The following is a 22,151-nucleotide window of genomic DNA, read 5'->3' as shown; positions in this document are numbered from 1 at the left end:
GGATTCAAGCTTAGGTCACTAAAATTTGAACATCTGTTTAACTTTATCTTCAGCTTTTTGTCTCCTAACATTTTATGCTCAGCATGAGAGAACAGCAAACCTATAGTAACAATTTTTTCTCTCCTTTATTACACCCATTGAAGTTAAAAGCTTAACATCATCCGCCGATCAAATTGTGTAAATTTCTTAGCTACAGGAAGACATTGGTCCCCCTTAGCCCACTCGGGCATGGGGTATGCATCTTGCTTTTTTTAGCACCCCTCCTTTTCAACAGAACACCATATATTTTAGACACAATCAAGATGTAATAAGGCTAAAAAGTCACAATATACAAATAAACTGCTATAAGTTTCCATATTTCATGATATATCACAGTTTTCAGCCATGCAAAGTATAGTCAAAATCATCTTGTGTTGCTGCCAAGTTGTAAAAGTCATAAATTATTTTTTGCAGATACAGAAATCAAAGAATCTTTTTGCTTATTGATTAGAGCAGTATACAAAGTGAAGAGGTCCCTGCAATTCTGTGCCACAGCAAGTAGTGGCATGTTCTTGTAACCAGTGGAGACCTTGTGGGCACCCAAATAGGTTGGAGGCACAGAAGTAAGTGTCCAGGAGAAGATAGGATCCCATCAAGTCAGGACTCTTACATACTTCTATTGCCACATTACTATCAATATTATTCCATGAATTTACAATTTCTCATTTAATAAAATTAAGCTGCTGCTCTATCTCTACTTACAACGTAGGTCAATCATAATAATAAGACATTATTCCTGTTCTTAGACCCCATGCACACGACCGTAAAACCGCGGACCGTAACACGGTCCGCGGTTTTATGGACCCATTCAGTTCTATTGGCCGCAGACACATTTCCATATCGCTATGGATGGGTGTCCATGCCGTAGAACTGTGCCGGGAATTATGGAGCATGTCCTATTTTTCATATTTTACGTGCCGTGCTCCCATACTATGTAGGCTGTGATTACGGGCACGGTCGTGTGCATGGGGCCTTACTGTTAAGCCATATTCTAGTGCCAATACATTTTCTAGAGCATAGAAGAGGGTCAGTGTATATTTGATGGCCCTTGACCCTGATATGGTACCCCAATCGAGAATGGCACAGTAATGGGCACGGCCACGGCCGTGTGCATGGGGCCTTATCCAATATTTCAATTTTATTTTTGTACATCCTTATTATATTGGTGTTATTTGTGGGGAGTTAATTCACTATAAACAGTGTGTCCCTGTAAAGTAATGCCTCTCAGTTGCCATAGAAATTAGTTTGGAATAGCTGTTGGTTTGTCTGTAAACTGGTCCACTCTGCAAAATATTTTCATAGCTTTGTCCAATTAAAATACAATAAACTACTATAACGGTAGCATAATAGTACTTACAAAGACATGAAAAAATACAGCTCTGCCCTATAGAACTCCCAGTCCATCACCTGCCTTAGCAAATGTTGTAAATAAATAAATTATATACCAACTGTTAGGTTTTGCATTTGAAAGTTTGAATTTCTATTACTGGTATAGAGTTTACAGAGCCATTAGCCTCTACAGCAGTGTGGTGTACCGCAGTTACACAGCATAACAAGTATTCTGCTTCACCAGAAATGAAAACGGTTCTGGGAGCAAACAAATTAACTTTATTATGTATTTGTAATGTGAAGACAGGTCTAGAAAACATCCTGGAAGGGTTTATAGAAAAGGGCAGAGACTAGGCAGAGTATGCTGACAATAATTGCAAGGAAAGATTACGCAGCGCATACTGCATACTTCATCCTGTAGACGGTGTTCATCAAAAGGTCTGTTCTGAATGGGATATGAAAAGCATTTGTCTGTTCCAAGGCACTCAGCCACTCAGGTTTACATTTTTGAAGGATAATTTTAAATGAACACAAAACTATTAGAACAGTTTTGCACTTGTATTATGTCAGCTCAGGTTTTCCAAATGAGTAATATGGCAAGACAAGACCTAAAAGTTTCTGCAAAGAAAGTTAACAGTAAAAAAAAAAAAAAGGAAATAAGCAACAGAATATACAAAAAATTATCCTATTTTTTCCATAATATATTGGCACAAATATGTAAATATGACAACTTATTAACCCCTTCAGGACCAAGCTCATTTTGGCCATCAGGACCAGTCCCATTTTTTAAAATCTGACGTGTCACTTTATGTGGTAATAACTTTGGAATGCTTTTACCTATCCAAGCGATTCGGAGATTGTTTTCTCATGACATATTGTATTTTATGTTAGTGAAAAAATTTGGTTGATAAATTCATTGCTTATTTGTGAAAAACACCAAAAGTTAGGGAAAATTTGAAGAAATTATGATTTTTCTAATTTTAAATGTATCTGCTTGTAAAACAGATAGTAATACCACACAAAATAGTTACTAATTAACATTTCCCATATATCTACTTTATGTTTTCATCATTTTTTGAACGTCCTTTTATTATTCTAGGATGTTACAAGGCTTAGAACTTTAGCAGCAATTTCTCACATTTTAAAGAAAATTTCAAAAGGCTATATTTTCAGGAACGAGTTCAGTTCTGAAGTAGTTTTGAGGGCCCTATATATAAGAAACCCCCATAAAACACCCCATTTTGAAAACTACACTCCTCAAAGTATTCAAAACCACATTCAGAAAGTGTTTTAACCTTTTAGGCGTTTTACAGGAATTGAAGCAAAGTAGAGGTGAAATTTACAAATTCTTTTTTTTTGCCAAAATTCATTTGTAATACATTTTTTTCTGTAACACAGAAGGTTTTACCCAAGAAATGCATCTCAATATTTATTGCCCAGATTCTGGACTTTTTAAAAATATCTCACATGTGGCCATAGTGTGCTAATGGACTGAAACACAGGCCTCAGAAGCAAAGGAGCACCTCGAGGATTTTGGGGCCTCCTTTTTATTAGAATTTATTTTAAGCACCATGTCAGGTTTGAAGAGGTCTTGTGGTGCCAAAAAAGTGGAAACCCCCAAAAAGTGACCCCATTTTTGAAAGTACACCCCTCAGTGAATTTATCTAGGGGTATAGTTAGCATTTTGGCCCCACAGGTTTTTTGCTAAATTTATTTGAATTAGTCTGTGAAAATTGAAATCAACTTTTTCTCTGGAAAAATTTAGAATTTTCGAATGTTTGCAAGGAATAAAGGAGAAAAAGCACCCCAACATTTGTAAAGCAATTTCTCCTGATTACGGGAATTCCCCATATGTGGTAATAAACGGCTGTTTGGACCCACGGCAGTGCTCAGAAGGGAAGGAGCGTCATTTGGATTTTACAGCTCAGATTTTGCTGAATTGGTTTCTGGGGCCCACGTCGCATTTGCAGAGACCCTGAAGTACCAGTACAGTAGAAATTCCCCAGGTGTGATATCATTTTGGAGAGAAAAAATGGGGAGAATCCTCTAGCTCACCAATTCCTGCGTCCCAGCCTGACACCTCGCACGGATCTCCGCGACGGCCCACGGTGGAAATTGCAAGAAAAAAAGAGAAATGATCCAGCGCACGCCCGCACCATCAACCATCCTGGGACTGCGTCTCTTTCTATATTTTTATGTCTTCTATTATCAATAAAAGTGGGATCCACGTATCCTTTTTATCCCGACACAGCGCTGGATCATTTCTCTTTTTTTCTTATCATTTTGGAGACTATACCCCTCAAAGAATTAAATTAGAGGTGTAGTGAGCATTTTGATCCCTCAGGTGTTTTATAGATTTTATTAGAATTTTTCATTTCCACAAATACAGAAGAAAAGACACCCCAAACTTTGTTACACAATGTCTTCTGAGTTGGGAAGTACCCCATATGTGGTTGTAAACTGCTATTTGGACACACGGCAAGGTTCTAAAGGGAAAAAGCGCAATATCGTTTTTGGAGTGGAGATTTTACAAAAATGTCTTTTGGCGCCAAGTTGCATTGCACTGAGGTACCAGTACACTGAAAACGACCGAGAAGTGAGCCCCATTTAGGAAACGATACCCTTCAAGGAATTCAACTAGAAGTGTAGTGAGCATTTTGACCCCAAAGTTTTTGCAGATATTAGTACACGGTAGATGTTGCAGATTGAGAATTGCCATTTTCCACAGATATGCTATTTCAGCGCCCAATGTGTTGTGCTCGGATTGTGCCACTTTAGACACACACTCCATAAATTGTTAAGCGGGTTCTCCAGAGTACAGTAATGCCCCATATATGGCTATAAACTGCTGTTTGGGCACACTACCAGGCCCAGAAGTAGCTGTGCGGAGTACATCAGGGTATATGTAAGCTGTGCAGAGTACATCAGGGAATATGTAAGCTGTGCGGAGTACATCAGGGTATAGGTAAGCTGTGCAGAGTACATCAGGGTATATGTAATATGTGAGAAGTACATCTGGGTATATGTAAGCTGGGCAGAGTACATCATGGTATTTGTAAGCTGGGTGGAGTACATCAGGGTATATGTTAGCTGAGCGGAGTGCATCAGGGTATATGTTAACTGGGTGGAGTACATCAGGGCCTATGTTAGCTGGGCGGAGTACATCAGGGTATCTGTAAGCTGTGCGGAGTACATCAGGGTATATGTTAGCTGAGTGGAGTGCATCAGGGTATGTGTTAGCTGGGTGGAGTACATCAGGGCATATGTTAGCTGGGCGGAGTACATCAGGGTTTATGTAAGCTGGGCGGAGTACATCAGGGTATATGTAAGCTGTGCGGAGTACATTAGGGTATATGTAAGATGGGCAGAGTACATCAGGGTATATGTAAACTGGGCGGAGTACATCAGGGTATATGTTAGCTGGGCAGAGTACATCAGGGTATATGTAATCTGGGCGGAGTTACATCAGGGTATATGTAAGCTGGGCAGAGTGCATCAGGGTATATGTAAACTGGGCGCAGTACATCAGGGTATATGTAATCTGGGCGGAGTTACATCAGGGTATATGTAAACTGGGCAGAGTGCATCAGGGTATATGTAAGCTGTGCGGAGTACATCAGGGTATATGTAAGCTGTGAGGAGTACATCAGGGTATATGTAAGCTGTGCGGAGTACATCAGGGTATATGTAGGCCGTGCGGAGTACATCAGGGTATATGTAAGCTGGGCGGAGTACATCAGGGTATATGTAAGCTGTGCGGAGTACATCAGGGTATATGTAAGCTGTGCGGAGTGCATCAGGGTATATGTAAGCTGTGCGGAGTACATCAGGGTATATGTAAGTTGTGCAGAGTACATCAGGGTATATGTAAGCTGTGCGGAGTGCATCAGGATATATGTAAGCTGTGAGGAGTACATCAGGGTATATGTAAGCTGGGCGGAGTACTTCAGGGTATATGTAAGTTGTGCGGAGTACATCAGGGTATATGTAAGCTGTGCGGAGTACATCAGGGTATATGTAAGCTGAGTGGAGTGCATCAGGGTATGTGTTAGCTGGGTGGAGTACATCAGGGCATATGTTAGCTGGGCGGAGTACATCAGGGTTTATGTAAGCTGGGCAGAGTACATCAGGGTATATGTAAGCTGTGCGGAGTACATTAGGGTATATGTAAGATGGGCAGAGTACATCAGGGTATATGTAAACTGGGCGGAGTACATCAGGGTATATGTTAGCTGGGCAGAGTACATCAGGGTATATGTAATCTGGGCGGAGTTACATCAGGGTATATGTAAGCTGGGCAGAGTGCATCAGGGTATATGTAAACTGGGCGCAGTACATCAGGGTATATGTAATCTGGGCGGAGTTACATCAGGGTATATGTAAACTGGGCGGAGTGCATCAGGGTATATGTAAGCTGTGCGGAGTACATCAGGGTATATGTAAGCTGTGAGGAGTACATCAGGGTATATGTAAGCTGTGCGGAGTACATCAGGGTATATGTAGGCCGTGCGGAGTACATCAGGGTATATGTAAGCTGGGCGGAGTACATCAGGGTATATGTAAGCTGTGCGGAGTACATCAGGGTATATGTAATATGTGAGGAGTACATCAGGGTATTTGTAAGCTGTGCGGAGTGCATCAGGATATATGTAAGCTGTGAGGAGTACATCAGGGTATATGTAAGCTGGGCGGAGTACTTCAGGGTATATGTAAGCTGTGCGGAGTACATCAGGGTATATGTAAGCTGTGCGGAGTACAACAGGGTATATGTAAGCTGTGCGGAGTACATCAGGGTATATGTAAGCTGTGCGGAGTACATCAGGGTATATGTAGGCTGTGCGGAGTACATCAGGGTAAATGTAAGCTAGGCGGAGTACATCAGGGTATATGTAAGCTGGGCGGAGTGCATCAGGGCATAATAGAATGATGTAATAATGGGGGTAAATGAATAATAAAATGAATTATCCATGGACAGTGACGTACGCTTTGAACCAATCCTTTATGCACAGGTCAGATTTTTGGGTGCAGGAGTCGCACTTCTAAAGGGTGACCGTGGTATTGTGCAAAATATCCGCACTCCAGCATTGTCTAATCTTTGACTTCTTCTCTAGCCCCATATAGTATGTAGCAGAGACCCAAAAATGGCATAGTTTTTGCTGCATTTACAGGGTCTTCCAGTGGGGGCTGCAAATGAGGACGTGGGGTTTTAGGTGAAGAACTGCTGCACATATAAATTAGTCTGGGCCGTCGTTTTGCATTATTGCTTTCCGAGAGTCATAACTTTTCATTTTTCCATTAACGAGCTGTGTGAGTGCTTGATTTTCATGGGACGAGCTGTAGTTTTTATTAATATCATTTTGGGGTACATGCGATTTTTTTTATCAGTTCTTATTCAATCTTTTGGGAGGTGAGGAGACCAAAAAACAGAATTTCTCTAATTTTGTTTTATTAATTTTTAACGACGTTCTCTGTGCAGCATAAACTACATGTTTACTTTATTTAGCAATTTTATACGATTATGGCAATACCAAATTTATATAGTTTGTATATATTTTACTACTTTCACACAATAGAAACACTTTTTTCTAAATAAAATAATGTTTTAGTGTCACCATATCCTGAGAGCCATATTTTTTTTATTTTTTTTGTCGACGGAGCTGTGTGAAGGCTTGTTTTTTGCGTGACAAACTGTAGTTTTTATTGGAACCATTTTGCGGTACTTGTGACTTTTTGATCACTTTTTATTCCATTTGTTTGGAAACAACGTCACCAAAACGAAAATTCTGCCATTGCTTTTTATTTTATTTTTTTAAGGTGTTCACCGTACGGGATAAATAATATGATATGTTTAAAGGTCAGGCCGATACGAACGCGGCGATACCTATTATGTATAGTTTTTTTTTGTTTTCTTAGTATAAAGGGCTTGATCAGGGAAACAGGGCGATTATTGTTTTTATTACATAAAACTTTTATTTATTTATCTAAAATATTTTTTTAACTTTTTTTTTTTACACTTACCTGGGGACTTGAAGATCTGATCTTGTGATCCCTAGTACAATACACCGCACTACTTATGTAGTTCAGTGTATTGTAACTATAATTTTACTACTGACAGTTAACTGCCTTGGGCAGGACCTAATAGGCTTCCGTACCTGGCGACCAAGAAGCCGTTGCACGGCTTCCTAATTGCCATAGCAACCATCGGCACCCCACGATTTTTCGCAGTGGCCAACGGGGTAAAGAGGGAGCCACCTCTAAAAAGGACGTACAGTAACGCCCATTTGCGGGAAGGAGTTAATAGCTTAGATCTAGAATATGTTTTGTTGAAGCAACATAATTGTCTGGAACTAGGGACTGTTTACTTCTGCATTAGCGGCACCATTTTGTGTCTGTCAGGGCTCCGTTCTGACGGAAAGCTCGGACGGAACATCGGAACAGAGTCCAAGCGCAGATGTGAACGAAGCTTAAACTGGTTGATTTCTACTAAAACATATTTGGGAAGAAGTTAAGATAAAATAAATCCAACTTAACAAGTAAGTGATAATTCCATGACCAAGTTCCTATCAGTGCATTTTACCATACTATATATAAAAGATAATATCTGCATGTGTTTTTTACAATTGTTTCATGTTGATCCAGCATGTATGCACATTTTCATTACACATGAGTTCCCTATGCAGAGATTGACTAAGATTTAGACTTCAGCTACCTAGTTATGCATGTCTGCAGGAAAAGTCAAGGTCAAGGAGATCAAGCTGAGAAGACGTATTTTTTTTTTTATATATAACTACATGAAAAGTAACAATAGACATAGCAATTCCCACCTTGGTTATCAAGACTGGAGGTGGTCAGTTCCCCCAGTTGTCAAATTAGGTAGTAATTGGCCTCAAACAATTGTTATTCAATACATTGCTTCAGATGGAATAAAGATTCATTTACTTTACACATTCTGGTTTTTCTACATCTACATCTAGATGCTTACTGTGAAAATAGTACCTCTGAGGCACAATAGGGACAAAAGACATCAGCTGTTTATCCCCCATCATTATTTTGTCAAAATATTTTGGAGGTATGAATGTAGCTGCCTAAAAGTAAAGTTGTAAAAATACAAAGCTGATGGCAAATTGCAGCTCCCCACATAGATTACGTTTTCTGCTTGTTTGAAAACGTTTTAAGTAAAGCAGTGATTTTTTTTTTTGGGAACCTTACTATAACCATCTTTTCCTATGTTTGTAAGGAAAAAAAATAGAATGCCACCAGAAAAGCTTAAAAATATTTTTTCATATAAGGGCCTGTTCACATCACCGTTCGCTTTCCGTTCCGGGGTTCCGTCGGAGGTTTGCGTCGGGTGAACCCCGCAACGGAAAGTGAAAGTGAAACCACAGCTTCCGTTTCAGTCACCATTGATATCAATGGTGATGGAAACATTGCTAATGGTTTCTGTTTGTCACGATTCCGGCAGATTTCCGGTTTTCCAACGGAATCAATAGCGCAGTCGACTCCGCTATTGATTCCATCATTAAAATGGAATCCTGCCGGAATGGTGACGAACGGAAACCATTAGCGATGTTTCCGTAACCATTGATATCAATGGTGATTGAAACGGAAGCTGTGGTTTCACTTTCACTTTCCGTTGCGTGGTTAACCCGATGGAAACCTCGGACGGAACCCCGGAATGGAAAGCGAACAGGCCCTAAGGCTCTTTCTGTTTATAATAAAAACCACGATACAAAGCAGGATCATCACGGCTACTACTAGTGTTCGACAGACCTCATTGACTTACAATGGGGTCCGTCGGGTTCTACCATGGTGTCCGCCGTTTTCATAGGAAGAATAGCGTTGAATTCAGTGCTATTCTTGTTGTCAAATCTGACAGACTCTGCGACGGAGGGTCCGAACAGAGCTGGACTAATATCATTTAGTGTATACATACAATTTATTAGGTTACAGAAATGCGTAATCAATGAGAATACAATAATTAAAATGGAAAATGTTACCTTAATCCTATAAAAGCACTAGGGGATGCAGACAATTTCACTGCAATCCAAGAATAGAACAATTTATGATTTTGTACACAGAATAAAAACGAGATATTATGTATATCAACTGGGCAACACTTGGATAAATTCTGCCCCCCCTCCCCCACAGCCATGTTCTTTTAGAATCATATCAAGTTTGTGTGATTAAGATGTAGGCCCTACTCTTCCCAACTACTGCCAATAGTTACATCCATACCTTTGCCTGGATAGCAGAAATGACTGTGTGCAACCCCACTGGTACTGAGGACTTTTACATGTAATCCACATTTTAACATCACAATAAAACATCTGCCAATGTATTTTAGGAAAATGAATCCCTTCTTCAGGAATGGTATATGTCACATATGGTTTTCCTTATCTACAGTAGGTCCTCCTATAGCATCCATGTTCTAAAAGTCCATAGCAATGAATGCATGCCATCATATCGGTGCTAAACCATACACCATAGTATTATATATACATATTTTTTTTTCTATTTGTAATTTGGACATTCTAGACTGCATTTATGGTTTTATATAAGGTCAATTCTTCACTTAAATCACATTTGGGACCTTCTATAACAAAAGAAAAAATGTTGGCAAAAAGGCGAAAACATTAATAGTAAATTTTTAATGGAATTCATACAGTAATGCATATCCTGACTCCTGACTTTTGAAGGGGCATGTAATAATATAATTCACACCCTTTGTTGTTCAAGAAATGTAATACTTAATAGGAAACATTGTTTTCTTTGTAATTCATTACTTCTGTAGTCTGAACACCATGTTGTGCTCCAACCATTCTGTAAAGTAACACTCTGAGAAATCTGACCAGTGGTTGCTGCTTCTGACTCTCAGGTTTCTAAAAATGTGCCTAATATTTAAATTAATTTTTCCAAAAATCAATAGTGGATGCAAAGATATTAAACTTTGTAAAATATTTGTTAAAGAAAAATGTTTCTTTACCCCATGCCTGGCTATTAGGCTGGATTCAAACAAGCACATTACGTCCGTAATGGACGGAACGTATTTCGGCCGCAAGTCCCGGACTGAACACAGTGCAGGGAGCCGGGCTCCTAGCATCATAGTTATGTACGACGCTAGGAGTCCCTGACTCGCAGCCGGACAACTGTCCCGTACTGTAATCATGTTTTCAGTACGGGACAGTTGTCCTGCAGTGAGGCAGGGACTCCTAGCATCGTACATAACTATGATGCTAGGAGCCCGTCTCCCTGCACTGTGTTAAGTCCGGGACTTGCGGCCGAAATACGTTCCATCCATTACGGACGTAATGACCTCGTGTGAATCCAGCCTTACTGTACATTGCCTGTATCTGCCCAGAATCTCTGCACTCACTAAAAAAAACTGAGGACTGTGAGGCTTGGAATACAAGTGAGCAGTGGCGTAACTACCGCTGTAGCAGCCGTAGCGGCTGCTATGGGGCCCGTGGCATGAGGGGGCCCGTGTCACCTGCCGACACGGGCCCCCACCATGGCCGGAGGCTCCACTAGCTGCCACTATGGCTACTACAGCGCGACGCCACTGAACACTACGGCAGAGCAGGGAGGTATCTCCCCACTCTGCCATTAAAGGGGCTGTTCCTACAAAAGACATGTATCCCCTATCCACAGGATAGGGGATACACGTGTGATCGCTGGCAGCAATAGGGAGAATGGGGGACCGAAAGTCCCCTGAAGTTCTCCATGAGAAACCTCGGACTTCCGGGGTCTGTGTCGGCAGCTCCGTAGAAATGAATGGAGCGCCGGTCGCACTTGTGCGCATGCGTGACCAGCGCTCCTTTCATTTCTATTGAGCTGCGCAGACTCCAGAAGTCAGAGGTTAGTCATGGAGAACTTCGGGGGACTTTCGGTCCCCCGTTCTCCTTATCGCTGGGCATCCCAGCGATCACACATGTATCCCTTATCCTGTGGATAGGGGATACATGTCTTTTGTAGGACACACTATAGGTTGGATTTTTTTTGGGTGTTGGGGCTGTATGGCGTTACCTACAGGGGGGGCTGCATAGCGTTACCTACAGGGGGGCTGTATAGCGTTACCTACAGGGGGGCTGAATGGCGTTACCTACAGGGGGGCTGTATGGCGTTACCTACAGGGGGCTGTATGGCATTACCTGCAGGGGGGGCTGTATGGAGTTACCTACAGGGGGGATGTATGCCGTTACCTACAGGGGGGCTGTAGGGCGTTACCTACAGGGGGCTGTATGGCGCTATCTACAGGGGGGCTGTATAGCGTTACCTACAGGGGGGGGCTGTATGGTGTTACCTACAGGGGGGGTTGTATGGCGCTATCTACAGGGGGGGCTGTATGGCGCTATCTACAGGGGGCTGTATGGCGTTATCTACAGGGGGGCTGTATGGCGTTATCTACAGGGGGGCTGTATAGTGTTACCTACAGGGGGGCTGTATGGCTTTACCTACAGGGGGGGCTGTATGGCGTTACCTACAGGGGGGGCTGTATGGCACTATCTACAGGGGGGACTGTATGGCACTATCTACAGGGGGGGCTGTATAGCGTTATCTACAGAGGGGGCTGTTTGGCGTTATCTACAGGGAGGTCTGTATGACGTTATCTACAGGGGGGCTGTATGGCGTTATCTACAGGGGGCTGTATGGCGCTATTTACAAAGGGGTCTGTATGGCGTTATCTACAGGGGGGGCTGTATGCCGTTATCTACAGGGGGCTGTATGGCGTTATCTACAGGGGGATGTATGGCGTTATCTACAGGGGGATGTATGGCGTTATCTACAGGGGGATGTATGGCTCAATCTACAGGGGGGGGGCTGTATGGCGTTATCTACAGGGGGGGCTGTATGACATTATCTACAGGGGGGCTGTATGGCGTTATCTACAGGGGGGTCTGTATGACGTTATCTACAGGGGGGCTGTATGGCGTTATCTACAGGGGGCTGTATGGCGCTATTTACAAAGGGGTCCGTATGGCGTTATCTACAGGGGGGGCTGTATGGCGTTATCTACAGGGGGCTGTATGGCGTTATCTACAGGGGTGCTGTATGGCGTTATCTACAGGGGGGGCTGTATGGCATTATCTACAGGGGGGCTGTATGGTGTTATCTACAGGGGGCTGTATGGCGTTATCTACAGGGGGGGCTGTATGGTGCTATCTACAGGGGGGGGCTGTATGGTGTTATCTACAGGGGGATGAATGGCGTTATCTACAGGGGGGGCTGTATTGCATTATCTACAGGGGGGCTGTATGGCGCTATTTACAAAGGGGTCCGTATGGCGTTATCTACAGGGGGGCTGTATGGCGTTATCTACAGGGGGCTGTATGGCGTTATCTACAGGGGTGCTGTATGGCGTTATCTACAGGGGGGGCTGTATGGCATTATCTACAGGGGGGCTGTATGGCGTTATCTACAGGGGGCTGTATGGCGTTATCTACAGGGGGGCTGTATGGTGCTATCTACAGGGGGGGCTGTATGGTGTTATCTACAGGGGGATGAATGACGTTATCTACAGGGGGATGTATGGCGCTATCTACAGGGGGGGCTGTATGGCATTATCTACAGGGGGCTGTATGGCGTTATCTACAGGGGGCTGTATGGCGTTATCTACAGGGGGGGCTGTAAAAATGGCACTATCTACAAGGGGGGGTTGTGTGACACCCAGGGGAGGGGGGCCCCAGTCAAAAGTTTGCTAAGCGGCCCAGTCTTTCCTAGTTACGCCCCTGCATGTGAGCTTCTCACCAGTCTTTTCAGAGTTATGTCACTCACTCAGCTGGTTGTGTGTGTGTGTGTGTGTGTGTGTGTGTGTGTGTGTTTCTTGGGGTTGGATGTAAATCTGCAGACAGCTGCCAGTTCTCATATCTCAAGAGGTAGCGGATAATTGATTACAGTATTAAGACTTGGTGAACATGGGAGGCTCACCCAGTAGACTTATCTGGACATTCTGCACATTCATTAGAAGCAGCCACAGAATATGTGGGCTTCGGGGGTGGGACAGTGCTCCTGAGTGTGGGAGAACATCATAGCAGCTAGCGCACACCCCTTCTGGAGTTGAGCTCAGGAAACGAACAATTAGAGGTGGAGCTTGAGTGTGAAAAATGCAGGTTACAGGTCACAGTACACACACACGACTGCTTATTCATAAATGTTATCTGAAATGATCAGTACACTTTAAAGTGGCATGTACAGTACCATTTATGTTCACCATAAAAGCCACACACAGGTTAATGTGTGGAGCTTGTAATAGGATTATCTACATATTACCTATAATAAATTTTCCTTAGAGTATTGAAATATGCCTCGATCTTTGACTTGTCTGTTGCCTACTGATCCGAAAATTTATGATTATCCATTGACCCATTGATCTTTCTTATTATTGACCATGTTGATTGTCAAATGTCTTCACCTTTGCCTGACCCTTACAATTTACCTAACTAACCTTATCTTGAAAAAATCTGAATGTTAATACAGGCCTGAGGCACATGACTGGAATGTAGAATACAAAGCTTTGGTTAGATAGATAGATAGATAGATAGATAGATAGATAGATAGATAGATAGATAGATAGATAGATAGATAGATAGATAGATAGATAGATAGATAGATAGATAGATAGATAGATAGATAGATAGGAAAACTCCAGGGCTGCCTGAAATATTTCTTGTTGTTAGGGCATACCTAGGTATGTCCTAATAACTGCCTGTATAGCATCGGTACACAGACTAATCTACTGGCATATAGATATATGCCAATACATTAAAGTTTAAATAAAATGAAATATACACATATTCGGTATCGTTGCAATTGTAATAATCTGCACAACAAATGTAAGCGTCATTTATGAGGTGTACGCTGTAAAAAAACAAACAAAAAAAAATGCTTTCGTTCACTTATTAATTTGAGGCACGCAGTATTATGAATTTAGCACCTCCATGTGCCTCACATTAAGGCCTCATTCACACGACAGGGTTTCCCGGCCGGGTGCCGGCCGTTCATAAATCGGCCGGCACCCGGCTGCATTAGGAATAATAGACCCCTAATGGGGCTATTCACACGACCGATTTTTTGACGGCCGGGAAAACCGTCCGTCAAAAAATAGGACATGCTCTATTTTCGGCCGGGTACCCGGCCGCCCGGCTCCCATAGAAGTCTATGGGGCCGGGTAATACACGGCCATCACCGGAATGTGTCCCGAGTGATGGCCTGGTTTTCCGTCGCTTGCGCTCTATCTCCTCCTCCTCACAGCGCAGAGTGCATGTGAGGAGGAGGAGTTCATGCCATTCGGACGAATGGCTGTACACTGTGTGGCAGGGCCGGGGTGTACAGCAGGTGGAAGGGAGCGCTGCGCTGGCTCCCTTCCCCTGCTTGTTTTAAAAGCGCCCTGGCCCGGCGACACCTTCCATGGCGCCGCTAGCAGCTGCTGCTGCTGCTGCGGCTGCTACTACTGTAGCGACGCCACTATAGCACTATAGCACTATAGTATCTCCCTGCTCTGCTATGTGCTAGCCCCACTTTAGCTCCTTGAAGGAGCGGAATCCCCATGTTTTCGGGGATTCCGCTCCTGGACAGAGCGCTTGATGTCTCTGTCCATATCTGGGCAGTGACATCAGGGGAAACTCCTGAAGCGGAATCCCCGAACACATGGGGATTCCCCTTCAGGAGTTGCCGCTGATGTCACTGTCCAGATCTGCCCGGCCCGGAACGGATGCAAAACTTTATGCAAACCGGCCGGGCAAAATGGCCGATTTTACCGGCCGACACTCGGGCTCGGGCGGGACCCTGTCATGTGAATCCCGCCTAATAGTAATTAGCCCTATCATGTACCTCACGCATTAACCCAATGTTGTCCATTATGACTGTGAGAAACATGACAGGGCTAATTATTATTAATGTGAGGCACGTGGAGGTTCAAAATTCATCACACCATGTTCCTCATATCAGAAAATCGAAGAACTTTTTTTTATTATTATCATTACTTTTTAATATTATTGTTTGCAAAGTATCGGTTTGGTACCGAGAATTACAATACTACACAAACTGTCGGTATCGAAGTCCAAATTCTGGAATCGTGACAACCCTAATGGGAACAGGGCCAAACGACACCAGTGTGCCAGGGTGAAAGAAGGACCGAAAGGGAGAAACATATGTACAGATAAGACCAAGACACAAATGTTAAATGAAACACAGTGTCCAATGTGAGATATGTGTACTCATTAAAGAATTTTTATAAGAAACCATGAGTTCATAGAAATGCAAGCACAATAATGAAAAAATAGGTAAATAAATAAATAAATAGGGTGAACCGTGCGTGGTACATATGGTGATCTGGCCCAAAAAATGAATAAGCAATGCACAAAAAATATATAATATAATAAAATAAAATAAAATAAGATTTCAGTCCTTCCGCATTATTCCTAGTGATGCAACTATCAACAAAAAGTATAACAAAAAAAAAGTACTGCTGCTTTCAGTTGAGTGATATTTAACGTAGATCAAGTAGTCTGGAACAGTTTCTTGCTTAGGTCACTGAAACTTTGCAAAGGCATTGTCATTGACCTGCCCACTTTATATGAGCAACAGGTGGTCAGCTAAAGATTAATTAACATGCCAAGCTCTGGAGGCTTTTTTTATGGCCGCTAATTTATCTCAATGCATTTACCTATATCATCCAAGGACAATTCTCTTTCTGAAGATCATAGCTTTTGGGCTTTGAAAGTTAGAAAACAAAATAAAATATGAAGCTTTTACTTTTTGTTCCTTGCATTTATTGTCAATTTTCCTTCTATCTTTTTATTACAACATGTGTATTCCTCATTTCTATAAATACTTTTTAAAACACTTGTTATAGCTGTGCTCTCGTAGTTTAATAACATTTTGCATTGCATTTTATTAGCATGATATATTCATGTAAATATTGTGCACATTTCCATTTAAATACATTTAGATGTATATATGCATTCATTTTGATATTCAATAGCAAACTCCTTCCATGTCGATTCTCCCGTAGTATTTGATGTGCTATTAATATACTTTATACATGCATTTTGTACCCCAGCTCAGCATTAAAGTTCATACAAATACACTTTAATTTAGAAATGTATGCAAAGAAGTTGGCTGTGACATGTTCATACTTTCTGATTCACTATGATAAGTGAATTAGGCAGATGTGTCTACTTCCAATGATGAAATGTGATCTGTTTTAATCACTGGTATCCACTTTTACCCTGTCCAGCATCTCAGCTGCAAGTGCATAATGACAAGTTATTACACAGATAGAATCATTTTAAGTTTTCAACAGTGGAAACCTTCCCAGAATCCATTACAGCTTGATTAAATTACCCAGATTTCGGCGTGTGAAGGTTTTGTACAGCAGCATGTAATCCGCAAGAGTAACTAATCATATCATATTGATTTAGATGCTGCTAGAATGGGAAATCTAATTGTAATACTATGAAAGCTTCTCGGGGAATCTGCACTAATGATTGCATTTGTAATCCCATTTGCAGGTGAAAGTTCTGAAATGAATCCGTGATATGAATGTCAAAATTCACCTTGCAGGAGAATGTCTGTGTGTGTTGAAGCCAGGTAACAAATGGATAAGCCCCTATACCATGTAGGTGACTTAATGTGCCTGGAGCTTTCCATTTGGCTTAAGCACTATTATTCTGCAGACTAATATGTGAGTTTATTAGGTATTTGCTGCAAACCAGGGAATATCATTGATATGACCTTCAAGTAAAGGCAAGTCTTAGCATTTGCTAAAGGGTAAATCAGCTACACTTTGATGTGTGCTTTGAAAATAAAAGGAAAAGTATAGGCTAGCATTCTCCAATAGTCTTTTTTTCCAGCAAGATAACAAATATATTAAAGCTATGCATTGATGGCCTAAAACATATTATTTTTATCATTTGCTCGCTGTTTGCTGTTTAGACCTTTGCCTGTTATCCAAAAGGCAATATTATTCAGAACTTCCATCTTATTGGCAAGAAAGTAATCTCAACTTTTTCATGAGTATTTAAAATTCACCATAATAATATATGCAAATAAGCACTGTCAGGTTGCTCTGCTGCATTTTATTTTACTATGTTTTATGTCTTTGCTCTCTCAACCATTATGCGGTTTTTTTCTGGTGTTATTTTAATCAATGTTGTATTTGTAAGATAAGTGTCTGTTTCCGAACCTCAGAAAATTTTAAACAGCATGAAGTCAGTACTTTGTAAAATTGCAAGTCTTTGTTATAACTTTTCTGGTTCTGATTAACATAATTAAACAAATAACATAGATTATGCACTTCTATAAGAGCCTGATAAAATACATCAGAATTTGACCGCTGACTGTGATGGACGTCTGAACCTGCAGCTCCTTTACCAAGTGCCGACAGACCACACTAACTTCTAATGCTTTCAAAAGCTCTATAATGGTCAAATCTTAGGGATAAGTTTGGTGACCCGCCAGTCACCCCCAAACCTGGGAGGAATAAGGCTGACCTCCCTAAATATTGGAAAAAAAGGAACGCTCCTTCACCCGCTGGAGCTATCAAGATGACCCTGGTGGCGGCCACCACGGCAGAAACAGCAGAGGAGTCAGACCTTGACAGCGTGTCTGATGGAGAGCATGCAGAGGCCTTACCTGCTCCAATGACTTTAGGCTTCCTACGCAAGGCCCTGATTCAAGCGCTCCGTCCTGTCGTGACCAAACTCGCCGACATTAGGTCGAAATTACAGCAGATAGGCCACAACATCGAATATCTCAAGTCAGCCTGCTCCAGCCTTACTGAACACTCTGAAGCGCTTGCATTGAAGGTATTCCAGCACACTGATCACATCAACAGGGCTCTTACCCTGATAGAGGACTAGGTGAACAGGAGACGGAACGTACGCATTAAAGGCCTACCGGAGACTTGGGCAACAGAGGCCTTACTGAAGGCAACCATGGACATTTTTTCTGATTTACTGGGCCCCAAAAGGGCTGTTTCAATTGAGCGACTCCACAGGGCCCTGCGCCCTAAACCAAAACCGAATGACCTGCCTCGTGATAGCATATGTAGCATATTCTTATATGTGGACACTGCAGCCATACTCTGAGGTGCAAGAGAGAGATGCTCCTTTGTATCACAAGATGCGGGACTGTCTTTCTTCCAAGCTTCTTCAACCTTAGCCAAGAGACAACCTGCAATATTCCTAGCTTTTTCCATTCGGATTAGCTATCCTGCACAATGGCCGACGATTAACCATCCCCACACCTGCTGATTTGTAGAAGATCTGGTCCGTCTCGGGGATCACTCCTGTGGCAGTTACCTCGTTGATGCCAACCCCGGACTCAGGGTCACTCCCATCGCTTCCCAAGATTGAACCTTAGACAGTGGTACATAAGCCCAAATCAGGACCCTACCACCTACCACAATTTAATATCCATCTGCCCCTCAGCTGCACTGGGTATATAGGGTAGGGGTGCTTTTAGACTCCTGGGTTGCTCCCTCTGCAGGTGCTGTGTTGCAGCAGAATTTGTTGCCATGGAATACTACACTTAGTAGAGTAGGGACCCACTTGAAAGAGGTTGCCGTGAGGTGGCTAGTGGGCTTATACAGTTTGATCAAAATGTTTACTAAGAACCTCATGTTCGTACATTTTATTTTGCTGAGCCGCAATAGATCAATTTTAACAAGTGGATGTACGGTCCAGGTTTTCTTCTCTCCCTTGTGGATGTATACAGTTGGATATGTCGCTCATAGCCTCCCTTTTTAACAACTTTATTTTATGCTTATAATGTAGTAACAAACTACTGTATAATAATATATTATATTGTGTCACTTTGACACAGGCTGCTGTTAGGGCAACACATAGTGTGCCCTAACAGCAGGCTGACAGAACAGACAACCAGAAGGTTCCCTCAGTCTCAGTTTGTGTCCATGATTTTCCGGTGATGTGCTCAAAGAGGGGGTCAAAGTGTTAAACAGTTGGGGTCGGAGTTTCCTCCGATCCCAGCTTTATTCAGAAGGCTGCTCTAAGTTCAGCAGCCACTAGTAACTGGAGCACTCATAAGGCTTTTCCACAGCGAAACAAAAGATGTCGTGTAGACTCTGGACCTGCACCGCCCACCTCCGAAAGACAGGTTAAATGATGATAAAAATAATAATTTTCACTGACACAGGCAATTTATTCAAATAGGGGACTGGCACAGAACAGGGCAAGATGCTCCATCCATGAATCTATAGGCGGTTATGGAAGATGGCTTTGAGTCCTGTGCTAAGTTGGGTGGCAATGTGCGTGAACTATTTCAACATTCTAATGCAAACATTTATCCAACAGAGTTGATTATTTTGTCAGGTGACATTGGTGGACCAGCTTAGATTACAGTACAATTTTACTAGAGGTGAGAAATAAAAATCCAATAAATTTTTGCAGCACCCTACCTTCTGAAATTTAGGGGGTAAATTTAGCAAATTTTCTAAGCTAGTTTTCTGGCGTATAAATGTCACAAAAAGGCCTAAAAGTGGCAATTTGAGGAGCAGATTGTGATTTTTGGTCTTTTCGGCACATTTGTGGAAATTGGGCGGAGCAACAGAGGAAGGGGCATGGCCACTAAGGCTCATCAAATGTATTATAATTCACGCTAAAAAAATGGTGTAAATTATAGTGGAAGTCGGCGTAGATTCACTCTATGGGTAGTAGCAAGCAAAAGTCACGTGCTGGGCCCCTACGTTGCCCACACCCCCATATTAGACTATCCCCACCCCATTGACCATTAAAAAAAATATTTAAAAAAAAATTGTACTCACCTCTCCGCTACCCTTATCACTCCAGCACTGCTCATACAACTTAATTAAGTTGGGAAGTGTCAGCGACACATCACTGATGATGAGGTTCTGCATCGAATATAAGGTCCTGACACTGCCCAGTGTCAGGACCTTGTATAAGCAGTGCTGGAGTGATGAGGGAGACGGAGGAGAGAAGAGTAGTGCGGAGGTCAGTACGTGGGTTTTTTATTTTATGGGGGAGTGGAAGGAATTAATGTCACATTGCCACAGTCGTTGCACCACTATTGTGGTGCACGGCTCGGCCGAGACATGCGACACATTTACTAAGAAGCTTTCACCTCTGCATAAATGTTTGACAGTTTACTCTAACTTTTCTTACTTTTGAATTAAACGCCAGTCTTAATAAATTGCCCCCTGTATCTCTAATCACACATAAGAATGTTGATATATGTTTTCTTTGATTGGAAGTTATAATTTCTTAGCATTCTAGCATTAAAAAGGTTCAGATAGGTCATGGTGGGGTTTTCGACCTCCAGCACCCCACTGATCGAAGGGTCTCCTGCCTATGTTTAAACGCTGAAGGAACTGCATGAACATTTACTGAGGACAGTTATTCTAGATAAAAAAGTTGCTTTCAATGTACTTTAAAGGCGTTTTCCCATCTTGGACATTTATGGCATATCCACAGGATGTTCCATAAAAGTCAGTTAGATGCGGGTTCCTCCTCTGGGACCCACACGATCTCTAGAACGGGGCCCCCTAAGCCCCGTTCTAGCTTACTCAGCTCCACTGCCTCCCGGCCACTTCCTGGTTAGGTGGTCGGGAGTTACGGAAACAGACAAGTGCTCGCTGACCTACGCTGTTTCCGTAATTCCCATAAAAGTGAATAGAAGCTACTTAAACAACGTATCACAGAGAGCTATGCTGTTTCCGGAACTCGGTAGCTACGAAAACAGCATAGCTACCGAGTTCCGGCATATCCTGTGGATATGCCATAAATGTCCAAGATGGGAAAACCCATTTAAATCCTACTCTTTATAGACCAACAATCCATCATATTCTATGGTACTTTTATAGTAACATTGGGAGAGATTTATTAAGACAGGCTTTTCATACGCCAGTCTTAAAGGGGCACTCCGATCAAAACAAAACTTTCCCATGTGTACCAATATGGTATTCCGTGTGTCAGTCTCCCAGCTGTTATTTTTCTTGCTGCTTCTATCTCTATATATCAGACTGGAATGGTTGCTTAGCAGCAGTGTGAACCAGGCTCGGTGACACGCTTTCTCTACTTGAGTCTATGGTGATCTATGTATCACCCATCACAGGCTTCAGCAGTTCCTGTACCACACTAGTTTTGCACAGGGGGGGGGGGGGACAGAAACTTCTATCATCAGCTACCACTGATACTTAGGTTCCTGTCACACAGGCATAATGTAGAAGAATATAGTGCAGCTTCCCTGTATGTATGCTTATGGTTTCTCAGCTTATTTAGGAGACTATGGAGAGAATGATAATCACAGTGTCCCCCAGCATGCAGAAATGGTATGGTCTTTAGCTGGTCATGTGATTTTTTTTGCTGAAGCATCATGGGATTGATAGCAAAGCAGAGAGGAAGAGAAAGTTGGGGAAATCTAAGAATCCAGATGGAGGCTTATTTAAAGCACAGACAAGGCAGCAGTTCAAATAGTAAGTTCAGTACATGTAAAAGAAGTGTAGAGTGGTATACAGTCAGGTGGAAAATGTAGACAAGGAAAGTTGTGTTTCCACTGGATGACTTCCTTAGTAAACAGTTTGCTGGAGTCAGATGCAACACATTTATTAAAAGGTGAACACCTCTTAATAAACGTGTCACATGTTTTAGCTGGTCGTGCACCATAATTGTGGCATAAGAACTCCCCGCGCCCGTTGCCCTATCCTTCTTCCCCCTTGATCGGACATAAAAAAATAAATATATGTACTCACCTCACCGCCCTGTTTTTCCCCACCAGGTCCCCTCAGGCTCTTACTGCAAGCCGCGGTT

This window comes from Rhinoderma darwinii, chromosome 3 (genome assembly GCF_050947455.1).
Source record: "Rhinoderma darwinii isolate aRhiDar2 chromosome 3, aRhiDar2.hap1, whole genome shotgun sequence".
Taxonomy (NCBI): Eukaryota; Metazoa; Chordata; class Amphibia; order Anura; family Rhinodermatidae; genus Rhinoderma; species Rhinoderma darwinii.
Note: the sequence above shows the minus strand (reverse complement) of the source record.